This window comes from Lissotriton helveticus, chromosome 1_1, assembly GCF_964261635.1.
Source record: "Lissotriton helveticus chromosome 1_1, aLisHel1.1, whole genome shotgun sequence".
Taxonomy (NCBI): domain Eukaryota; kingdom Metazoa; phylum Chordata; class Amphibia; order Caudata; family Salamandridae; genus Lissotriton; species Lissotriton helveticus.
Genome location: NC_136057.1, coordinates 1,555,186,881 through 1,555,210,500, shown reverse-complemented (window position 1 = coordinate 1,555,210,500; position 23,620 = coordinate 1,555,186,881).

Sequence of the window (23,620 nt, the reverse complement as noted above, 5' to 3'; positions counted from 1 at the left end):
TTGTATTGTTCCCCTTCTGGTGTGCATCTTACGTTGGGGAAGAAACTGACGTCTTCCATGTATTTGTCTCGAGACCAGTTCCCACCTGAGTTGCTTTCTCTTCCTGAAAGTCTTTGGGCTACAGGCCCGAATGATGTGGGCTGTCTTGCGATCCCACCGTATGTTGTCACAGTTAAAGAGAATGTGAGAATGCCACGCATTCCCCAATACCGTATCTCTACTGATGGAGAGAGAGCACTTTTGGCTATTGTCGATGATTTTATTCAGAAGGGTGTGGTTGAAGAAACAAGAGGAAATGTTTGTAACAGCCCTGTTCTTCCGATCCTTAAGAGAACGCATCCTTCACAGCCTCCTGTTTATCGATTTGTTATGGACCTTAGAGAGGTCAATAAAATTGTTGTGCCACAGTTTCCTGTTGTTCCGGACATTACAGCTTTGTTGACGATGATTCCTGCTTCGGCAACTAGGTTTTCAGTCATAGACCTTAAGAACGCTTTCTTCAGCATTCCTATTGCTGAAGAAAGTAGGGACATCTTTGGTTTTTCTTTAGGTGGCTGAAGTTTTAGATTTAAAAGAGCACCTCAAGGCTATTGCGAAAGTCTCTCTATCTATAGCAAGGCTCTTAAGTCACAACTTGATGCTTTCTCTTTGCCTCCAGGTGCTACGCTTATTCAGTATGTGGATGGTTTGCTGGTGGCTGCTGATACGGAAGATGTGTGTAAGAATGTGACTGTTGCGTTGTTGCATCATTTGTCTGCTCTACATCATAAGGTGTCTCCCTCTAAGCTGCAATATGCCCGCCAAGAGGTTACCTATTTAGGTCATATCTTGTCGAAGGAGGGAAGGCGATTGACCCCAGAACGCATTCATGCTATTTCACAGATGTCTGTACCCACCACGCAGAGAGAAGTGCGTGCCTTTTTGGGTATCACTTCCTACTGTAGACAATGGATTACCAATTTTTCACTTTTGGCTAAACCACTGTTGGTACTAACGTTGAAAGATATGCCACATCCGCTCCCTTGGACGGATGAATGTCAGAAAAGCTTTGTTGACCTACGTACTGCTCTGTGTTCTGCTCCAGTGTTGGGTACCCCATATTATAGCAAGTCCTTTACACTGTACGTTCACGAGAGAGAGGGTTGAGCATTGTCAGTTTTGACACAGCAATTTGGAGATAAGCAGAGGCCATGTGCCTATTTCTCCGCTACACTAGACCCAGTAGCTAAAGCTTTACCCAGTTGTCTCAGAGCTACGGCAGCTGCGGCGATTTCTATTAGACAGTCTGCCAGATTAGTGTTGGATAACACACTCATTGTTATGGTTCCACATGCAGTGGATACCCTGTTGAATAGGACAAGAACACAGCACCTTACGAGTGCTCGTTTGTCTGGATATGAGCTGACACTTCTAGCGAGTCATGTACATATCAAAAGATGTAATACGTTAAATCCAGCGACACTGTTGCCACTCCCAGAGGAGAAAGACGCTCAGGAAAAACATGATTCTTTTCTTCGAACGGAAGAAGAAACAAAGGGTTGGATTGATTGAAAGGACACTCCGCTCAAGGACCCAGATGGGATCCTATGGGTGGACGGTTCTTGTTTCAAGCTTCCAAACGGGGAGACTACTTCTGCTTATGCTGTTACCACCTCATGCACAATTATTGAGACGGCACGTATTGGTCATAATTCAGCCCAAGCAGCTGAATTGATAGCCTTGAATAGAGCGTGTGTGTTGTCGAAGGGAAAGAGAGTGAATGTGTACACAGATAGTCAGTATGCTTTTGGCGTTGCACATAGCTTTGGTAAATTATGAAGGGAGAGAGGATTCTTTACCTCTCACGGGACAAAGATCCAGCATGGTCAGTTAGTGACTGATCTTCTTGAGTCACTTACCTTACCTGCACAGATAGCGATCATAAAGTGCAGCGCGCATAGGAAAGTCACAGATGATGTGGGTCGTGGAAATGCGTTTGCAGATGAGGTAGCAAAAAGGACAGCTAGATACACCGCTAGTCGAATGTATGTGGCAGGTCCTGCAAACTGGGTTAGGGAAATTGGAATGTGTGAAGACACGATTGAGAGTGTGAAAACGATTCAGGGAGAGGCTACTGAGAAGGAATTGAGAACGTGGAAAGAAAGTACGGGAATGTTAGACTCAACGGGTTCTTGGACGGAATTGTCGGAACATCAGCGATGGTTATTACCAGACGCTTATGTGTTGCCGGTTGTGACTATGGCTCATGGTCCAGCTCACATTATTGCAAAAGGCATTTGTAAGCTTTTGGCTCCTGTGTGGCAGAATGAAGGAATTCCGAAATGTGCAGAGAATGTGGTTAAGCATTGTATTGTTTGTCTAATGCATAACCCAGGAAAGGGTACCCCAACTCCGGCAGGTCATTTTGCTCCCCCGTCATATCCTTTTGAGGTTTACAGATCGATTACATTCATATGGATCGATGCAACAACCATAAGTATGTTCTGGTGGTGGTATGTGCCTTTTCCCGCTGGATAGAGGCCTACCCCTTGAAAGATAACACTGCTCTGTCAACTGCTAAAGTATTGCTTAAAGAGTTCTTCCCCAGGTTTGGTTTGCTGCGAATTGTCTGGAGTGACAATGGAAGTGAATTTGTGGGTCAAATTATGCAGAAAGTGTGTTCTGGTCTTGGTATTAGACAGAAGTTCCATGCGGCAAACCATCCACAGTCAGCGGGTTTGGTTGAGTGTTATAATGGTACACTCAAGCTTAAACTAGCTAAGATTCAAGCCAGTACGGGTCTTGCTTGGCCAGACGCCTTGCCTCTAGCTCTTTTGTCAACCAGAACTACTGTGCACCCTCGTATGGGACTTAGCCCATATGAAGTGGTATTCGGACACCCAGCTAATATTTGGGGTGTCCCTCGTCGCAAGAAATACTCTGATATACCATATCCTCTGTTAATTGATTATTTGCATGACTTGACTACTAAATTAAGTATTATTCGTCAACAGGTACAAAGTGCTTTGCCAGAGGCCTCCACAGACCCAGGTCACACCATTTTGCCCGGTGACTGGGTCTGCGTCAAAAATGTTCAATGGACTGAGAATCTGGAGCCTCGTTGGTCCACGTCTACGCAAGTTTTGCTCGCCACCTGCACATCTGTGAAGGTGGTCTGCAAGCGAAACTGGGTACATGGCGTGCACTGTAAGAAGGTGCCATTGTCATTACCCTTCGACCAGTGGATTCGCAGTGTTGTAAGGGAATCGGACACTGCAGTGGTTCCTTGTTTTGTGCCTTTCTGTGATGCTCAAATTTATGGAACACAGTCTGAGAAAGCAGATGACGATATTCTTCAAGCCGCTGTGCCTGCCCATCTTCGAATAGACACTACGAATCCAAAAACTCTGTTTAAGGACCAGACAGTGCCGAGCAAAACCCGCTGCAACCTGAGGCTCAGAGCTGGCCAAAGAACCTGAACACTTTGAACACTTTTTTTCTTATTGATCAGAGACATTCTTTTTTTGTATGATATTTAGTATTAGATGTGCCATCTGTCTCTGTCGGAGGGTCACGGTAGGAGACTCAGACTGTAACCTGGTTTTTGTTCTTTTAGTAAGTGGCTAGTGCCTCAGGATATACAGAAGTACGTAGCTGAGTGATTGAGGAAGATTGCCGTGAGCGACATTTTTTGGGGGATAAAGATGGATGGTACAACAACCATAAGTAGGGAAAATAGGAAGCAGGAAATTAGATTGAAATATTGTAAATTATTACGTAGTCGATTTGGCGTAACTTTGTGTATTTTCATGTTTTTGTGTATTTTATTAGCCTGCCCAGGTTGGATTGTACATGTTCTGCAACAGAGAAATATTGTTAATTCTACAACTTCTTTGCCTTCTCGTCTTTCCGTCTTTTCACATAAAATGCATGCTCTACCCCCTCATGAACTGATAAGGAGAGCTGAATATATGAATAATACGTTTATCCAATTGTTACACCAACACCAGTTGGCTATTAATATGACTGACTGTTGGGTGTGCGGTCTTATGCCTCACAATACACGAAAGGGGATGCCATATTTGGTTATTCCCTTCTCATATGAAGGTTCAGCTTGGGCTTACCTGACTATGTTTTCGGCCGCATACCACAACAAACTTCGAAGCCCTGTAAAGACTTCTGGGAATGGATTGGATTTCAGCCACAGCTCTTTGATAAAAGGTATAGTGGCGATGGCTAAGATTGTAGAGAAGAGCAAGATTCCGTTAGATGAGAAGAACGCTTATGAAGGATGGAATGTTACCCACTATGTTTTTAGCCTTGGTGACAAAACTAAAAAGGGTGAGTCTTCTCCTGTATGGACTGTACCCCATCAAGGTAATTTATGTCTCCAAGTCAACAGTAAGAAAACTGACATCAAGCAGAGTTGTTTGCATAACTACATTTTCTCGTCCCCTGATTTCCCTCTGTTGGTTCCGTCTCAAGGAACCTATTTTGTTTGTAAAGATAGAGCTTACACCTGGCTCCCTTCCAACTTTTCTGGAACCTGTTATATAGCTTTGCTTCTTCCCCCTACATATACGGCTCCGTCAGGCCACCACAGAGTTAGATATAGCCGAGGTATATTTTATGCCAAGGACACGGCAGAACAAGAGGGAGGAGACTTCCTTAAAGGATTCCTTCCCTTTTGGGGCCCGATGGTCAACAGCAGAAACATCAGGCAATTGGTGCGTGTGGTTGAGACCACTATTAATGTTACTGCAGGTGCAATAGGTAACATTACAGCAGGACTTCAGGCTGACCGTCTTATGACGTTGCAAAATCAAATTGCGCTAGATGTGATCCTAGCAGACCATGGGGGCGTCTGTAGATTGATCGGGTCTAGCTGCTGCATTTATATTCCAGACGATGCTCTGGCAGTATACCAAGCCATTTCCAAATTGCATACAATCTCCGAGTCGATTCATCAAGACGAAGGGGATTGGTCCTTTATGGGATGGTTTTGAGGAATATTGTCAACTTGGGGATGGAAGATTTTAACGTTCCTTGGAGCAATTTTGGCCATCATATTCTCTTGTTGTCTGTGTGTTCAATGTGGTCCCGCAGTGTGTGGCCTGCTGGCTACTTTATGCGTTCCACGTCCTGCAACTCAGAGGACAGAGAATATTAGGATGATGGTACAGCAGCAGCTTGAGGATTTTATGGACATCGATGCTGATTCCGACTCAGATTAGCATGAGTTGGTTTGTTTTTGCCTGAGTAATGGCAAAAGGAGGGTCTGAGGTTCTGTAAATTACGAATTCGTTCGTGCTCAGCCTCCATTTTGTAGTCGCCGCCATTTTTCTTGCCCTCACTCAGGCAGCGTGGCGAACGTGATGTTTTTGTCGTTTCTGCATTTACGTGTCAGGTGGCTTCTTTGCCTGTGTTTACTAACAAGTGTCAGAGTCTGGCCGAGTACACTAATTCCTGTCTGAGCTGATTAATCCCTGTCCGGACTATTTGTTGGTTCACACCATTCTTTCCTCCAAGTTATCTTATCTGATGTCTTTCGCAACATGTCTCATGCATTCTCCTGTTTCACGACTGTCCCTTCTAAGACATACAGCTGTGTTTTCTCTACTCGTAAATCGAATTGTGTGGATTCACTTGTAATTTACTCAAGGAGTCGAGTGACAAACATAACCGGGAAACTTGAGTTGCTTTAGACCTAAAGCATTGTTTATAACGTTTGCCCATGTCTCATGCTCTTGTGTGATTGCATTTTGCATTGTATTGTACCGTATATAAACCTGTGCGCCACGGAGTTAAGTGGCAGTCTCTTTTGAACCTCGTTATACCGACGACTTCTAAGACCACTGTACTAGCTGCAGCAAATAAATACTATCTTCTACGCCAGACGAAGAGTCTGTGTCTCTGTTTCTGACAATGTAAACAAAAACAGGTCCCAACAGGTATTATTTAAAAGACTGTTTCAAAGGAGTATGCCACAGGCATTACTGAGAACAGAACACAAGGAGTCAAAGGTTTGAAAAAAGGGTGGTATTATTCACCAAGGGCAAGGGGTAATGCATTTACAGTTAAGACAGCACTGTAAAGATTAGATCTTGTGACAACCCAGTGGCACTTGGTGCAAGGTGCTATATACAGTTTTAAGTGAAATGAAAAGTGCAAGTGCTTTTAAAAACAGCATAAGTGGCGCATACATGAAAATATGTACATCATTTAAAGCTTCAATTACAGAACAAGTTACAATCACTTGGAAAATAGTTATTTTCTGGTAAGAGCTTTAAGTGCGATATGCGTCATATGATTCAGGCTGTGTGGTCGACGGCGTTTCGATCCCCTTGGGTTGGGATCGTCATCAGGACGGGGTTGTCGATGGGTACAGTGCTGTGGACAAAGGAGGGGAGTCATGAGCAGGGGCAATTGGCGGGCGGGGAGAGGTAGGTGAGGGGTGGGGGAACTTGTATTCGGACTGAATCGTATTAGGTCTACCGTGAGAAAGGGGACGTGACTGTTGTGGTGGCCAGAAAGGGAAGGAGAGTGCTACTTGGGGGTGACTAGTGAGGAAAGGTTGGCCCGGCGAGGAGGAGACCTTTCAGTGGAATGGTGATCCACATATAAGGAAATAAACTTACAAGGAGCCAGTTAGGATTGCGAGGCTGGCGGCACACGGCTGTTTATTAGCGTCAATTGCTGGAGGGAAAAATACTAACGTTAGTATTGAACCGCAGGGGTGTAACAAGATAGTAAGGGAAGGTCTGAGGGTGTAATTACCTGGTCGCGGTACGTCCTAAGACTGCTCACAAAAAGTTGGGCAGCGTCTGGATCGGGAAAGAGAGAGAGCGCGCATGCGGTCAGTTTAGGCTGTTTGAAGCTCCGTGATCGAGCAGGCGCTGACTCCTGCGTGCGATCTGGGTGTGCAGTCTCTCGGAAAGTCTCTTACCTGAAGACAGGAATGGCACAGAAGGCCCAACTTTTTGGCTCCTTGTAAGTTTATTTCCTTATATGTGGATCACCATTCCACTGAAAGGTCTCCTCCTCGCCGGGCCAACCTTTCCTCACTAGTCACCCCCAAGTAGCACTCTCCTTCCCTTTCTGGCCACCACAACAGTCACGTCCCCTTTCTCACGGTAGACCTAATACGATTCAGTCCGAATACAAGTTCCCCCACCCCTCACCTACCTCTCCCCGCCCGCCAATTGCCCCTGCTCATGACTCCCCTCCTTTGTCCACAGCACTGTACCCATCGACAACCCCGTCCTGATGACGATCCCAACCCAAGGGGATCGAAACGCCGTCGACCACACAGCCTGAATCATATGACGCATATCGCACTTAAAGCTCTTACCAGAAAATAACTATTTTCCAAGTGATTGTAACTTGTTCTGTAATTGAAGCTTTAAATGATGTACATATTTTCATGTATGCGCCACTTATGCTGTATTTAAAAGCACTTGCACTTTTCATTTCACTTAAAACTGTATATAGCACCTTGCACCAAGTGCCACTGGGTTGTCACAAGATCTAATCTTTACAGTGCTGTCTTAACTGTAAATGCATTACCCCTTGCCCTTGGTGAATAATACCACCCTTTTTTCAAACCTTTGACTCCTTGTGTTCTGTTCTCAGTAATGCCTGTGGCATACTCCTTTGAAACAGTCTTTTAAATAATACCTGTTGGGACCTGTTTTTGTTTACATAATACACCCATCCCAACGTGGTTTATGGGTTACCTCCTGTGCTTCCTACATCTGTTTCTGACAAGGCAGGTGAATCCAGGGGATTTCAGGCGCCGCCGAGCCTTAAGGCTACGGTTCTCCAGGAGCCGGGTGCATAGGTCTGAAGGGGCGTCAGAATCCGGCGTCGATCTCAATGGAGGACTTTGAAGAAGAGCCACTGCTGGAAGGAATAAAAGTGTCCATTGGAATCCAAAGGTGGATTCTTGTTGAAGAGTACCTGAAAGCAAAGAGGACAGAGTCTGGGTCACTCAGGAGTGATCAGGGGCTCAGTAGATGAATGCCCACCAATGTCGGGTGCTTTAGGTGCGTTGATAGAGTTCTTGACTTTGCAGCTATGGGGACCAGGAGATGTTGAGGATGACCAGGCGCTGGATACGAGCTTTACCATGAAGGATATCGAGTGCTGAGGGGTCGGTGTCCAGCAGGAGCACCAACAAACCTTGGTAACTGCAACCCACACAGAAGGTCATGGAAAGTTACAGTTTAGACCAGCAAGGGCCATGAGACTCAACACGCATAGGGACGTCAGGATAAGCCTAGAGAACCAGTAGAGACCAAGAAAAGCAAAGTTAACCCTCAAATGGCATCACTGGCTGGAGGCACAGGAGTCGCGAGAGGATCTGAAGTGATTTCACCAAACAGCAGACCACGGAGCACTCAGTGTGAGGAGGCCAGAGTTCCTGGCAGGAAATGATGCCAGAGTTTGGGGCTACTCAGACCCCAGTGCACTTGCTCAGTAAACATCAACAAATATATGAACTTGCAAATTAACACAGTGCACAGGGGTATGGGTATTACAGCCTCCACAAGGGATTCTGACCTCAAACTTTGTAAGAGGGCAGCTTGGACCTCAAGGGATATAGAAACCCACCTTCTGTGTTGCAGTAGCCTTTGGAGTCCGTAGGAGCTCAGGAGCAGCAGACCAGTCAGTCGTGATATGGTGCCTGCAGATGCAGGGGAGTGATTCCTTTACTCCAAGGCAGATAACTTTGGTTGTCCTTGATGCTCCACAGGTCTTGCATGGAGCCTGTATGGTGCACAGGCACAGACGATGCTTCAGACTGAGAGGGAGACAAAGTTGGGCCCAAACAAAGTCCAGCGAAGTCCAGACGGTCGAAGCTCAGTGGTTTCTTGTTCAGAATCTTGTCCACGTTGAATGTAGGGTACTACAGCCAGGTAAGCCCTTTTGTACCCATGAGAGAGGGTTGGATATATTCAAGGGACTCTCCCAGGGGAGGGTCTGGAGAGTGGGGAGGTTACTCCCATGTCCTTTGTCTAGTTTTGAGCCAGAGCAGGAGCCAACAGCTCCCAGGACTGGTTTGAACTGGAATATGCACAGGGACACCAAATGTACCCTTCATGCAGACTTTCCATCGCTGGCAAGCGCATCCACCTAGCCCTAAAACACTAAATCATTTCTGGGAGGTGGTCACACCTTTCTGTGACAGGATGCCTATTGTTCCACCTTCCTCTGCTCGAGCTTGGCAAAGCAGCAGGAGGGCAGAAATGTGTCTCTGCTCGGCAACAACCATTTTATGTTGCCCGGTGTTAGAATTGGGGGTCTCTGGTTGGCGCAAGTAGGTACTTGTGACAAGCAGGGACCCTCTCCTCTAAGTCAGGGCAAAGGATGACCCTTCAGAATTACCCTTGCTCACCCTCTAGGTGCGTGGCGTGAGCAGCCAAGGCGATTCTCCAGGCGTTAGTCAGTTAAGCATTTGTAGACACACACACAGTAAAATATACCAATCCCCCCACAAATGGACACCAGGCTGTGAGTATATAAAAATACGCTTCTTTATGTAAAATATATATATCTCTTAGGTCAGACTTATCACAAGATCAAATAACGTTTCTGGGGTGCCCACAGGTTGTAAATAGGCAAGCTTTCTTGGTTGTAGTTCAAAAATGTACTTTCAGTCTTTAAGATGGATGTTTTCCTGCAGTGGACCTTTCAGGATGGCTCTCTTAGTTCCTGGGGGGTATTGAGGGTCACACTGTTCCTTCCCAACTTGTTGCAGCCAGCCCAGGGGCTCCGGGATGCTTTCTGCCCGTTCCGGGCCGAGATCGGGGCCCGACCGCCCAAAGCTCACGCTTCCCGCGTGGGACGCGTTCGGCCCTGCCGGGGCTGTCGATGCGGGCGGCCCCCACAGGTCTGGGGGGGCTCAGGCAGGGCGGCTGGCACAACAAAAAGGGGGAAAACAAACGTTGCGGGCCCCGAGCCCGTTGACGGTCTCGGTGGCGGCTTTCCTCCGGGGACAAAGGCGAGGTGCCCAGCAGCTCGGTCAGAGCGAGGCTGGCACCCGAGGCGTCCGTCCAAGTCGGAGGTCTGTCCCCTGGGTCTGTTTGCGTCCGGTAGGGATTTCTGGCGGGAGGGTGAGGCACAGCAGCGGGCCCTCTTTAGGCGGTCGACACAGCGATCCCCTCAGCGGGGGAAGAGCGGCTCAACGGAGCGGAGCTCTTCCTCGGCGGGGACGAGGAGACACAGTCGGTCACGGCCTCAGGGAGGGGCTGGGGGGCACCACAGCAGCGAGCCTTCCAGGCGGTCAACACAGCGATCTCCTCAGCGGGGGAAGAGCGGCTCAACGGAGCGGAGCTCTTCCTCGGCGGGGACGAGGAGACACAGTCGGTCACGGCCTCAGAGAGGGGCTGGGGGGCACCAAGGTCACAGCTCCGGCAGTAGTAGATATCCCGGTTAATTACCGGCAGACGAGCAGAGGCAGGTTGAGCCAGATGGTCCTGTGGCTCAGGTCAGGGGGCAAGCTCAGTCAAGCCCTTGGAGAATGTTTAAGCACAAAGCAGCAAAGTCTTTTCTCATCAAGTCTTTTCCTCTCCTTTCTCAGCAAGGCAAGCAGCAGGCCAGTTCTCCCAGCGTATCTTCTCCTTCTAGTCGGGCAGAGGTCCTTCGTGGTGAAACAGGATTCTAATTTACAAGGAGCAGGGCTCCTACTTTTATACACAGTTTCTTTTGTTCTCACTGGCCAGGGGGGCCTCTGCATAACTGCTTCAGTCTCTGAGTACTTGTTGTGGGTACTTATGACTTCTGTATTCAGTGTGAGGGCAGGCACATCAGCCGCTCCCCAGGGGGGCGGAGCCGGCATTGAGAGGGCAGGAGTGGCCTGAGTACTTTGTTGACAAGCTTCGGTCCTTCCTGGGCCAGGTGCAGGCTGAGTCATCAGTCGCTCCCCAGGAGGGCGGAGCCAGCATTGTGGTGGCAGAGCACAGCCTGATGCATCATTCAGGGGAAACTCCCACCACCCATTAAGGGGTCCTCCTGCTAATCACTACCTGTCAACTCCCAGCCCTGTCACTCACACACACCAGACAGTCAGATCCACATCCAAGCAGAGGCGGGCTGAAAGGGTTAGGCAAGCAAATGCTAACTTTCTAAAAGTAGCATTTGCAAACACAGGATATTAAAATAAACTTTGCTAAAAGAAGTATTTTATTATTCTGAGTTCAGGCATACTAAACATGAATTTCTACCATGTTCCCTGAGCCTGCTGGGATTATAGAGTGTAATAATTCCAGCAGCCCATCTGGCCTAGAAGGGAACTGGTAGCCTTACAATAGTGAAAAACGAATTTGGCAGTAATTCACTATTAGACCATGCCACACACATCAGGGCATGTTCTACCTTACACTTACAATGCACCCTGCCCTCAGGCCTACCATAGGGGTGACTAATATGAAGTTAAGGGAAGGTTTAGGGGCTGGCAAGTGTGTGCACTTGCCCAGCCAGGGTGACAGTACCAGACTGCACGCAGGTTCTGCAATGGCAGACCCTAGACACATTTTTAAGGCTGCTTCTGTGGGTGGCGCAACCAGCGCTGCAGGCCCACTCGCAGTATTGGCATTCACAAGCCCTGGCACTCCTGGTGCACTTTACTGGGGACTGACAGTAAATCCAATGAACCAATCAGGTATATCAATCACATGTACACTTTACAGTAGGGAGCACTTGCACTGCGGCACGGGTTGGCCGTGGCGCAGTGCCCTGAGTCGCGGACACCAGCAAAAACATCTGAGGCACAACAGCAAAAAGTGGAAGGGAAACTCACGCCAAGGTGCCAGGTCTAACACGTGTCCCCTCCAGCTGAAATGTGGGGGGAACTACCCTTCCCCAGGGAGTTCCACATCACTAAGGCGGAAAAACCTGGACAGACCGTCAGCGTTGGCGTGATCTGTGCCAGGGCGGTGTTCCACCGTAAAGTCCATACCCTGTAGGGAGATGGACCACCTCAACAGTTTTGGGTTCTCACCCCTCATTTGCATCAACCATCTGAGGGGCCTGTGGTCTGTCTGAACCCGGAAGTGAGACCCAAACAAGTAGGGTCTTAGCTTCTTCAGTGCCCAGACCACAGCAAATGCTTCACGCTCTATTGCACTCCACCTACTTTCCCGGGGAAGTAACCTCCTACTGATGAAGGCTACAGGGTGGTCCCAGCCCTCCTCAGTCATCTGTGAGAGAACAGCCCCTACACCATGCTCTGAAGCATCTGTTTGCACTATGAATTCCTTGGAGAAATCAGGAGCCAGGAGCACGGGTGCCGTGCACATGGCAGTCTTCAGGGTGTCAAAAGCCTTCTGACAGGTGTCAGTCCAAATCACATTCCTGGGCTGCTTCTTAGAAGTCAGCTCTGTCAAGGGGGTCACAATAGTGCCATAGCCCTTGACAAACCTCCTGTAATACCCAGTGAGCCCCAGGAAGGCTCTCACTGCAGTCTGGGTCTTGGGGGGTTCCCAAGCCAGGATGGTCTCAATTTTGGGTTGCAAGGGTGCCACCTTGCCACTCCCCACTTGGTGTCCCAAGTACACCACGGAACCCTGCCCAATCTGGCACTTGCTCGCCTTGATTGTGAGGCCTGCCTTGCGCAGGGCCATCAACACTTCCCAGAGGTGCCGCAGGTGTTCTGGCCAGGTGCCACTGAACACTGCGATGTCATCCAGGTAGGCGGCACTGAACTCATCCAGCCCAACCAACACCTGGTTGACCAACCTCTGAAAGGTGGCAGGGGCATTCTTCATCCCAAATGGCATAACCCGGAACTGGAAATGCCCATCTGGTGTGGAGAATGCTGACCTCTCCTTTGCCCCATCGGTCAAGGCGATCTGCCAGTACCCAGACGTTAAATCAAACGTGCTGAGGAACCGGGCAGCCCCTAGCCGATCAATGAGCTCATCAGCTCTGGGGATAGGGTGCGCGTCAGTCTTGGTGACTGAATTGAGTCCTCTGTAGTCCACACAGAACCGGAGTTCAGGTGTGGCTCCCGGCGCAGCAGCCTTTGGGACCAAGACCACGGGGCTGGACCAAGGACTGCTGGAAGACTCAACCACCCTAAGAGCAAGCATCTTGGAGACCTCCTCCTTGATGCAGGCCCGGACCCTGTCAGTTACCCGGTAAGCCTTATGCTTCACAGGTAAGCTGTCTCCTGTGTCCACATCATGGACGCACCAATCTGTGACACTAGGAACCAGGGAGAACAGGTCTGGAAACTGCCCCAGCAACTGGCGGCAGTCTTCCTGTTGCTCAGGGGTCAGGGTGGGTGAGAGGTTAACTCCATCCACTGACCCATCCTTCTCACAGGCCACTAAGAGGTCAGGAAGAGGCTCAGACTCCTCTTCCATTCCATCATCAGTGGCCAACAGCATGCCCACTTCGGACCTTCTCAAGTGGGGCTTGAGGCGGTTGACATGTAAGACCCTTAAAGGATTCCTGGGCGTCTTCATGTCCACCAAGTATGTCACTGAGCTCTTGCGCTCCACAACCTCAAATGGGCCTGTCCACTTATCCTGAAGTGCACAGGGTTCCACTGGGGCCAAGACATACACCTCTTGTCCAGGCTGAAGCTCTACCAGAGTGGCATTCTGGTCGTACCACCGCTTCATCTCCTCCTGGCTAGCTTCCAGATTTGCCTCAGCAAGTTGTCTGAAGCGCCTGGTTTGGTTTCTGAAGGCCAGCATGTAGCTATATACATTCTGGGGAGGTTTCCTGGGAGATTGCTCCCAGCCTTCCTTTACCAAACTCAGTGGTCCTCTCACGGGGTGACCATACAGCAGCTCAAAGGGGCTGAACCCTAGAGACTTCTGTGGCACCTCGCGGTATGCAAAGAGCAGGCATGGTAAGAGGACGTCCCACTTACGCCTCATTGGACCTTCCAGGCCCATGATCATGCCCTTTAGGGTTCGGTTGAATCTTTCAACCAACCCATTTCCTTGGGGATGGTAAGGTGTGGTGAACTTGTAGGTTACACCACACTCTTGCCAAAGGGACTTCATATTCTTGGATATGAAGTTGGTCCCTCTGTCGCTCACCACCTCTAGAGGGAACCCCACTCTGGAGAAAATTCCCATTAGTGCACGCCCCACCACGGGGGCCGTCACTGTCCTCAGAGGGATGGCTTCAGGGTACCGGGTGGCATGATCCACCAAGACCAGGATGAACCTGTTGCCCATGGCTGTCTTGGGGTCCAGAGGCCCAACAATGTCAATACCCACTCGTTGGAATGGAGTACTGACCACAGGGAATGGTTGGAGTGGAGCCTTGTTCTTCCCTCCACTCTTCCCACTTGCCTGGCAAGTTGGACAGGTCCTACAATGAGCATCTGAGCTCTTGTGCATTTGGGGCCAGTAAAAGTGGGTGACAAGCCTGTCATAGGTCTTGTCCATCCCCAAATGTCCTGCTAGCGGCACATCATGAGCCAGTCCCAGTAGGAAGGCTCTGAACTTCTGGGGTACCACCAGCACACGGGCTGACCCAGGTTCAGCAGTCTTAGGCTCGGAATACAGGAGGTCATTCTCCCAGTACACATAATGTGTTTTGGCCTGAACACCATTGGCCTGGTCTGCAGCCTGCTGCCGCATACCCACGAGAGAAGGGCATTCTTTCTGCTCCCTGCAGAATTCCTCCCTGGAGGGGCCTCCTTCTTGCTGCCAATGGGTCAGCTCAGGCAGGTCCCCCAGTTCAGCAATCTGTTCCCCTGTAGGCTCCAGGGCATCCCCCTCAAGGTCTGCTTCCTCCTGGACCGTGGGAACAGCAGGGGCCGGTTTCCCGCGCCCCCTGCGCCTTCTCTCTAAGGCCGGTTCCTGGGCCTCTCCTTCAGGTCCCAGGACTTCTTGATCACCCCTACTGGCTGCCATTGACCGGGTGGTCACGCACGCCCAGTCAGGTAGACCCACCATCTTCAGGTGAGTCGTTTTCTCCACCTTTTCCCAAGGGGAGTCCTCCAAGTCGTTCCCTAGCAAACAGTCAACAGGCATGGTTTTCCTCACACAGACCTGCAGAGTACCAGAGACCCCCCCCCACTCGAAGGGAACTTGAGCCATCGGACACTGACTCTCTGAATTGTCAGCGTTGACAACCCTACAGTAGGCATGGGGTACAACCTGCTCTTGAGACACCAGGTGCTGCCTCACTGCAGTCACACTGGCTCCTGTATCTCTAAGAGCCTCAGCTTTCTTACCATTGATGGTAACCACCTGCCCATATTTTTTTGTGTTAGAGGGCAGGTAGTTTGTAGGGACCATCTCACTGTCTCCTAGTGAGACTAGGGTCATCTGAACAGGATCTCCACCCCCCGGGACCATCACTTCTTCTCCTAAGTGAACACTGGTCACTTGTCGGGGCGGAGCACCAGTGGGTGCTGGTTTTCCAAACAGGCGACACTTGGGGTCACTGGCTATGTGCCCCGGGTCACCACATTTGTAACAATTGAAGGGCCCCTTTGGAACAGGTCTACCTGTCGGGGCCCCATTCTGCTTTGGGGGTGGGGGAGGCTGAGAACCCTTCTGCTGGTTCCCTTGGGGATTACTTTGGGGGCCTTTAGGGAACCCTTTCTGTTTACCCCTGTCCCCCCCACTCTTCTGCTGGGGACCCTGCCCACCCTTGGCGGAGTCTCCCACTGGACCCTTGTGGACCCTGGTGCTGAGCCAGCGGTCCGCCTCCTCAGCAAGCTTCCTCGGGTTGGACAGCTTGCTATCAATCAGGTGCTGGCGTAACTCAGGAAAACAGTTATCAGACAAGTGCTCCCATGCAATTAAATCAAAGAGACTTTGAAAATCATTCACCTTGTTACCCTTCACCCAACCATCCAGGGCTCTGCAAAAAAAATTCACATACTCCACATACGTAGTCCCAGGACGCTTTGCACACCCCCTGAACCTCTGTCTATATAATTCAGGGGTAAGCCCATACCTGGTCATTAAGGCCTCTTTCATGTGGGGATAGGAAATCTGTTCTGCAGTGGGCAAATCTAGCAGGGTGTCCCGCCCTTCGCTAAGGAACCTTCCCCACAACCCCGCTCCCCAATCTTTCTCAGGGACCCGGTGGGAGGACATGGCTACCTCATATGCCCTAAACCACTGTCCTATGTCATCCCCCCTAAAGAATTCTTTAACTATATCTTTGGGGATGTACACCTTGGACTCTACGTGCACCGGCGTTGTGCTGCCACCAGAAGGAGCTGTTCCCAAACCTCTTTGATCCAACTCCTTCATTCTCAGGTCATGGTCCAGCTGGCGTTGCTGTGCCTCCATGGCCAATCTTTGCTTGTCCATTTCCAGTTTTTGTTTTTCCATTTCCATTTGCCCAGCTAATCTTGCCATCTCCATTGCATGTGCCCTGTCTGCGGCTCTGTCTGCCAGCTCCTCTGGTGACAGGCCTCTGGGGGGCTCTACAGCGCCATCTGGTGGAACGATATCCACCGGGGTCTGTGGATCTCTTGACTCCCTCCAGGCTCTCAGCGCCGTCACGAGTTGGGTCTTGTTGCTCAATCCACCTTTGGCAATTCTGCATTTTGTGCAGAGATCTTTCAGCTGGTCATTGGTTAAGCTCCTCAAGGCTCCCTCTCTCCAATCTATGTCATCTGCTCCAGAGAAGGTAGAGAGCGCTCTTCCGGCAGGAAGTGAGCCAGGCATGGCTTCAGTAATGGCAGAGGTCTCAACAAAATTAGCAAAAAGGAACTGGAAACCTGTGGCTGCGTTATAGATCTGCTCTCCCTATGTGGTGATCAGTAATTCACTGTATGTAAACTACAAATGCAAATTCGCAAATCCTCACCGCTGCGACCAATGTTAGAATTGGGGGTCTCTGGTTGGCGCAAGTAGGTACTTGTGACAAGCAGGGACCCTCTCCTCTAAGTCAGGGCAAAGGATGACCCTTCAGAATTACCCTTGCTCACCCTCTAGGTGCGTGGCGTGAGCAGCCAAGGCGATTCTCCAGGCGTTAGTCAGTTAAGCATTTGTAGACACACACACAGTAAAATATACCAATCCCCCCACAAATGGACACCAGGCTGTGAGTATATAAAAATACGCTTCTTTATGTAAAATATATATATCTCTTAGGTCAGACTTATCACAAGATCAAATAACGTTTCTGGGGTGCCCACAGGTTGTAAATAGGCAAGCTTTCTTGGTTGTAGTTCAAAAATGTACTTTCAGTCTTTAAGATGGATGTTTTCCTGCAGTGGACCTTTCAGGATGGCTCTCTTAGTTCCTGGGGGGTATTGAGGGTCACACTGTTCCTTCCCAACTTGTTGCAGCCAGCCCAGGGGCTCCGGGATGCTTTCTGCCCGTTCCGGGCCGAGATCGGGGCCCGACCGCCCAAAGCTCACGCTTCCCGCGTGGGACGCGTTCGGCCCTGCCGGGGCTGTCGATGCGGGCGGCCCCCACAGGTCTGGGGGGGCTCAGGCAGGGCGGCTGGCACAACAAAAAGGGGGAAAACAAACGTTGCGGGCCCCGAGCCCGTTGACGGTCTCGGTGGCGGCTTTCCTCCGGGGACAAAGGCGAGGTGCCCAGCAGCTCGGTCAGAGCGAGGCTGGCACCCGAGGCGTCCGTCCAAGTCGGAGGTCTGTCCCCTGGGTCTGTTTGCGTCCGGTAGGGATTTCTGGCGGGAGGGTGAGGCACAGCAGCGGGCCCTCTTTAGGCGGTCGACACAGCGATCCCCTCAGCGGGGGAAGAGCGGCTCAACGGAGCGGAGCTCTTCCTCGGCGGGGACGAGGAGACACAGTCGGTCACGGCCTCAGGGAGGGGCTGGGGGGCACCACAGCAGCGAGCCTTCCAGGCGGTCAACACAGCGATCTCCTCAGCGGGGGAAGAGCGGCTCAACGGAGCGGAGCTCTTCCTCGGCGGGGACGAGGAGACACAGTCGGTCACGGCCTCAGAGAGGGGCTGGGGGGCACCAAGGTCACAGCTCCGGCAGTAGTAGATATCCCGGTTAATTACCGGCAGACGAGCAGAGGCAGGTTGAGCCAGATGGTCCTGTGGCTCAGGTCAGGGGGCAAGCTCAGTCAAGCCCTTGGAGAATGTTTAAGCACAAAGCAGCAAAGTCTTTTCTCATCAAGTCTTTTCCTCTCCTTTCTCAGCAAGGCAAGCAGCAGGCCAGTTCTCCCAGCGTCTCTTCTCCTTCTAGTCGGGCAGAGGTCCTTCGTGGTGAAACAGGATTCTAATTTACAAGGAGCAGGGCTCCTACTTTTATACACAGTTTCTTTTGTTCTCACTGGCCAGGGGGGCCTCTGCATAACTGCTTCAGTCTCTGAGTACTTGTTGTGGGTACTTATGACTTCTGTATTCAGTGTGAGGGCAGGCACATCAGCCGCTCCCCAGGGGGGCGGAGCCGGCATTGAGAGGGCAGGAGTGGCCTGAGTACTTTGTTGACAAGCTTCGGTCCTTCCTGGGCCAGGTGCAGGCTGAGTCATCAGTCGCTCCCCAGGAGGGCGGAGCCAGCATTGTGGTGGCAGAGCACAGCCTGATGCATCATTCAGGGGAAACTCCCACCACCCATTAAGGGGTCCTCCTGCTAATCACTACCTGTCAACTCCCAGCCCTGTCACTCACACACACCAGACAGTCAGATCCACATCCAAGCAGAGGCGGGCTGAAAGGGTTAGGCAAGCAAATGCTAACTTTCTAAAAGTAGCATTTGCAAACACAGGATATTAAAATAAACTTTGCTAAAAGAAGTATTTTATTATTCTGAGTTCAGGCATACTAAACATGAATTTCTACCATGTTCCCTGAGCCTGCTGGGATTATAGAGTGTAATAATTCCAGCAGCCCATCTGGCCTAGAAGGGAACTGGTAGCCTTACAATAGTGAAAAACGAATTTGGCAGTAATTCACTATTAGACCATGCCACACACATCAGGGCATGTTCTACCTTACACTTACAATGCACCCTGCCCTCAGGCCTACCATAGGGGTGACTAATATGAAGTTAAGGGAAGGTTTAGGGGCTGGCAAGTGTGTGCACTTGCCCAGCCAGGGTGACAGTACCAGACTGCACGCAGGTTCTGCAATGGCAGACCCTAGACACATTTTTAAGGCTGCTTCTGTGGGTGGCGCAACCAGCGCTGCAGGCCCACTCGCAGTATTGGCATTCACAAGCCCTGGCACTCCTGGTGCACTTTACTGGGGACTGACAGTAAATCCAATGAACCAATCAGGTATATCAATCACATGTACACTTTACAGTAGGGAGCACTTGCACTGCGGCACGGGTTGGCCGTGGCGCAGTGCCCTGAGTCGCGGACACCAGCAAAAACATCTGAGGCACAACAGCAAAAAGTGGAAGGGAAACTCACGCCAAGGTGCCAGGTCTAACACCCGGGAATAGAAGGCTGGTACCTGGAAAACCAGGGACCCAATGAAGCTCGCTTCTAAGGGGTAGAATCGTACTTACCACACCAGTTACCGGCATGGGGGTATGATTCCAAATTGTTTTACACCAAACATGATATGGTTACTTTCAGCCATTTTAGAGTTGGTCATCACATGGTCACATAATGCCACTCTATATGTCGTAAATGGCTGCTGCACTAACAACCCGGGAGAATAGACTCCTTAGACTGCAGGAGTGTCCTGCTCATGCAGTGGCACTATCTCACCTAGGACCAAGCACCCTGCCTTCAGGATTTTCAAGGCCTGCTATAGGGTGAATTATAGGTTTAGTCATCCTTAGATATAGTAAACCTATATCTTAAGTAAGTGGTGCATGCACCAACGTGCACAGGCTGCAATGGCAGGCCTGTAGATTTCATTTTGCATGGCCTCTCATGTGTGGGGTAATACATGCTTCAGCCCATGGGAGGCATCTGGGGTGCCTATGCCCTGGGTACATGAGTACCATATACTAGGGACTGACAATGGTACCCCAGTATCCAATCTGGAGTGTACCTAAGTACATGACATAACAGTTTAGGGAGAAAACAGATAGAATGGAGTCCTGATTAGCAGGATACCAGTCAGACTAGTAAAAAACAGTATCACATGTTGCAAAAAGTGGGGGTAACCTTAAGAAGCAGATCCTACTTTCCCACAAGATTGACTGGAGTTACCCACACAAAACAGATCACGTCCCATAGCCATATGGTGTTGTTAGGCATGCTATTTCCTGCAACATGGTACATTTGCTGATTAACTAGCACTTTGCGGTAAAAATGTGCCCGCTATTTAATGTAATCAATAATATTTTTCATAACTGCCATGAACACCACTCGCAAAATACATGTTTCTAAAAGGAAAGATCCCTGCTTACCCCTTAGCGGCAAGATTTTCCTTGCGAAGTCCAAAAAGGACCTGCAAACACCCTGCAAGTGATATCAATCTGCATCCTGTTCCATGGAGGAGGACTGTACACTTTTTTTGTGATTATCTTGTTTTGTGTTTTTCTTAGGGGTATATTTGTAGCTTTTACTATATTTTGGGTTTTAACTTGTTTATTATTTCATAATTTTGTGGTTAGTAGTGTTTTTGGAGATGTTGGGTCAGGGTAGGGAGGGCTGGATGTCAGAAAGGGCATTGAGGGCCTTCATCTGTCTTGTGAATTTTTTTTCCACGGATGGTTGAGAGTGGGGGACGGGTCTTCCAGGGCTATGAAATGAAGATCAGGAAGGTGAGGTGTGAGCACATCCGCAACCACAATATGAGAATCCTGGGGGTGGACAGGACTGTCCACCAGTGGAAGCACCAATAACAGGCTTGTGTCAGGTGTGAGGGAGACCTATTGGATCACCTTTGGATTATTGTTGGCAGGCTAGGTAGAAAGTAAATGACAAACAATGTTTGAAATCACAGTGTGTTGTCTTGTTTAACAACTGTAGTCAGTGCAACAATGTTATATACGAAACAGGACAATGTAATCCCCTTTTGGTATACCTAAGACGCATAGCTCCAACACAGCCACACTTGCACCATTGTTGAAGAGTGCCAGCATTGATGTGAATGACTGACCATGTGCACGAGTGAGTGCCCTCCGGCGCATAAACAATCAGTAAGTGCTGTATCACGTTTCTATGGGTGCTGCGCAATACAGCATACATAGATAGTGGCCAAAGATATTTATCTGTGAGGACCCACTTTGTGCAGGAAGGGCCTATGTGAGCTGTACAACACAGCACACATGGAAAAACACATGAGCTTATGGAATCACTCGTCTATCCCCGTAGTGCAAGGCTCAGAGTATTGATCAACTGTTCCCAATGTAAGTGCAGGACCATATGTGTGACACCCTTTAAAATCTGCTCCATTGCAAGATGATTTGGGTGTCATGGTGTACTGCCCATCACAACACACATTCCCACAGGAACACTTCACACAAAGTTCAGTGTGGAAATCTGTCTTATACATAAGGCGGGTACTTAACACATCAAGTGCCCGTATTGACTACACAACATCAAATAAATTAATGCTGTGGAGTCAAATAGTGACTTGTGAATGTGTCCATCAAGTTGTTGCCACAATATGATCACATATACTATCAGGATTGTCTTGTAGTCCACAAGGCTTCAATGGTCATGTGTTGTGTGTCAGACAGGCAAAACACATCCCTTCATGTATGCATCCTGACAAATCTGTTACAGTTCTTAAATTTTCATATAGATATCTGCAATGATGTACATAACACGTATGAAAAGTAATGTCTAATACAAAATATTCTTTTTGTATTCATTTGTCACAGCTGGAAGAGCATTGATCACTCAGGGAGATGTTGATGCCTTCATGGACCCACACGCCACTGGTGAGTGCCTTGCTCATATATTTTGCTTGTTTGTGATGACATACACTTTTTAGGGTATTGGTCTTGTATGTTGTTGAACACAGTCTGGTTGTGCATCACATGGACCTCGCCTCTAGTGTGATGAGGCAACATCAATTTGTGATTTATACACATATTCATGGGTTACTGATGGAGAACAGCATTTGCCTTCTTGACGTTAGGTTGCACATCCTCAGTTCCTTCAATCCATCCCTGCACAGTAGTAGCAACTATACAGCTTATTTTATAGTTTTACCCTGTCATAGGGCATATCAGGCAGCTTCCCAAAAGTTTATGCACTCTGGAAGAATTGTGCAAGGAGAACAGGATGGTGCTAACCATTGTAGGTGGACACTGTTGTAAATTATATTAAGTGATTGACCCTTATCATGGCACATTTGTTGATGAAATGGATTTGCGACATGTTGGAGCAGATTGGAAACTTAATTCGATAGACAATACCCTACAACATTATTTTCAAAGGGTGCCCATGTACAATCCTCTTTATATGATGTTTGCTCCCATGGTATTCACTGTGTCACTACTTTTCATATTCCGTTGGAAGCTGTGGATGTGGGTATTCATGATAAGATCAATGCTATATGAAATTGTCACATTCAATTTGCGTTGTATCATTATATCATGTTTGGATTCTCATCCAATTCTCAAAGTAAATTTGCCTTCTTGGTATCATGTGTACATGGCAGCTTCGGTTAATGTTGCATGGTCATAGCAACATGAAATTGGATTGGGATTGTCTGTGTTTACTAATTTAGCCAGTGAATCTTGTGAAGTTACGGTAACACTTTTACTGAGGCCATGAATGAAAAATGTGTATTCACCACATCCAAATGCAGGTCCTTTTTACAGTGTACATACTTAAGACAAAACATTTGAGGGATGTAGTTGATGGGTATGACCAGACATGGAATCCATATACATACTGCCTTGAGGTGGCTGTAACTGATGGACAGTTCATTGGAGCAACAGTTGTCATTGTATTACTCCAAAGAGGCAGTCTCATGCCCAAGCTGAGAGCGGAACAGGCCACACTCACAACTTGTTCTGAATGAGTCAATACAACTATAGGACATAGTTTGGTCACCAAGATATTTTCCTGAACTTATTTACCATTTTGTTCAGAACTAATGGATGCAAATTTCAATGCCCCTGTCGCCACCACAACGTTACTTTGCACAACATTGTATTGGCGAGACTGGCCTAGCCTTTGTCACAATCCAACTTTCAGTCACTTAACGTGGCTTAACGCCAACTTATGCATCAGATACTCTTTCACACTGCCTTTAGGGAGAAATGGGTGGGCACTGTTACACTGCAAAGCCCATAACTTTGTACGCAGAACCATTGCTACAAGGGTAGTGTGAATATGGGGGAGATCATAATAGGTTAGACAATGGAAAACATGTTTTCAAACATGCACAGGAATGAAAAGTGATCATTTTCTCATCATATTTCCTGTTTTGATGTGTGCTGCATTGTGCAGCACACATGGAAACAGCTAAAGGTAATTGATTGTTCATGTGCATTATGGTGAGCCTTCTATTGCATAAATTATCTTCTGCTCAATTCAGATACCCTTGCACTATTGGGCAAGGGTGCCTGCTTTATCACTATCCTGAAGAGTTTTACACCCGCACATGTGAAAATGCAGAGTTGCAATAATATGATGTTGAGATGCTGAAGCTCTGCATCTCCATAGTGGCATAGCACAGCGTGATGCTGAGCAGGCTAATAACGTGGTCCAAGACTTTCAAGAAAATATGCCCTGTTACCTTCCAATCATCAGCTTTGTGACATACGCTTACTCAGATGTTTCCAGTAGAGGTGTAGATCATGACTCATGGAT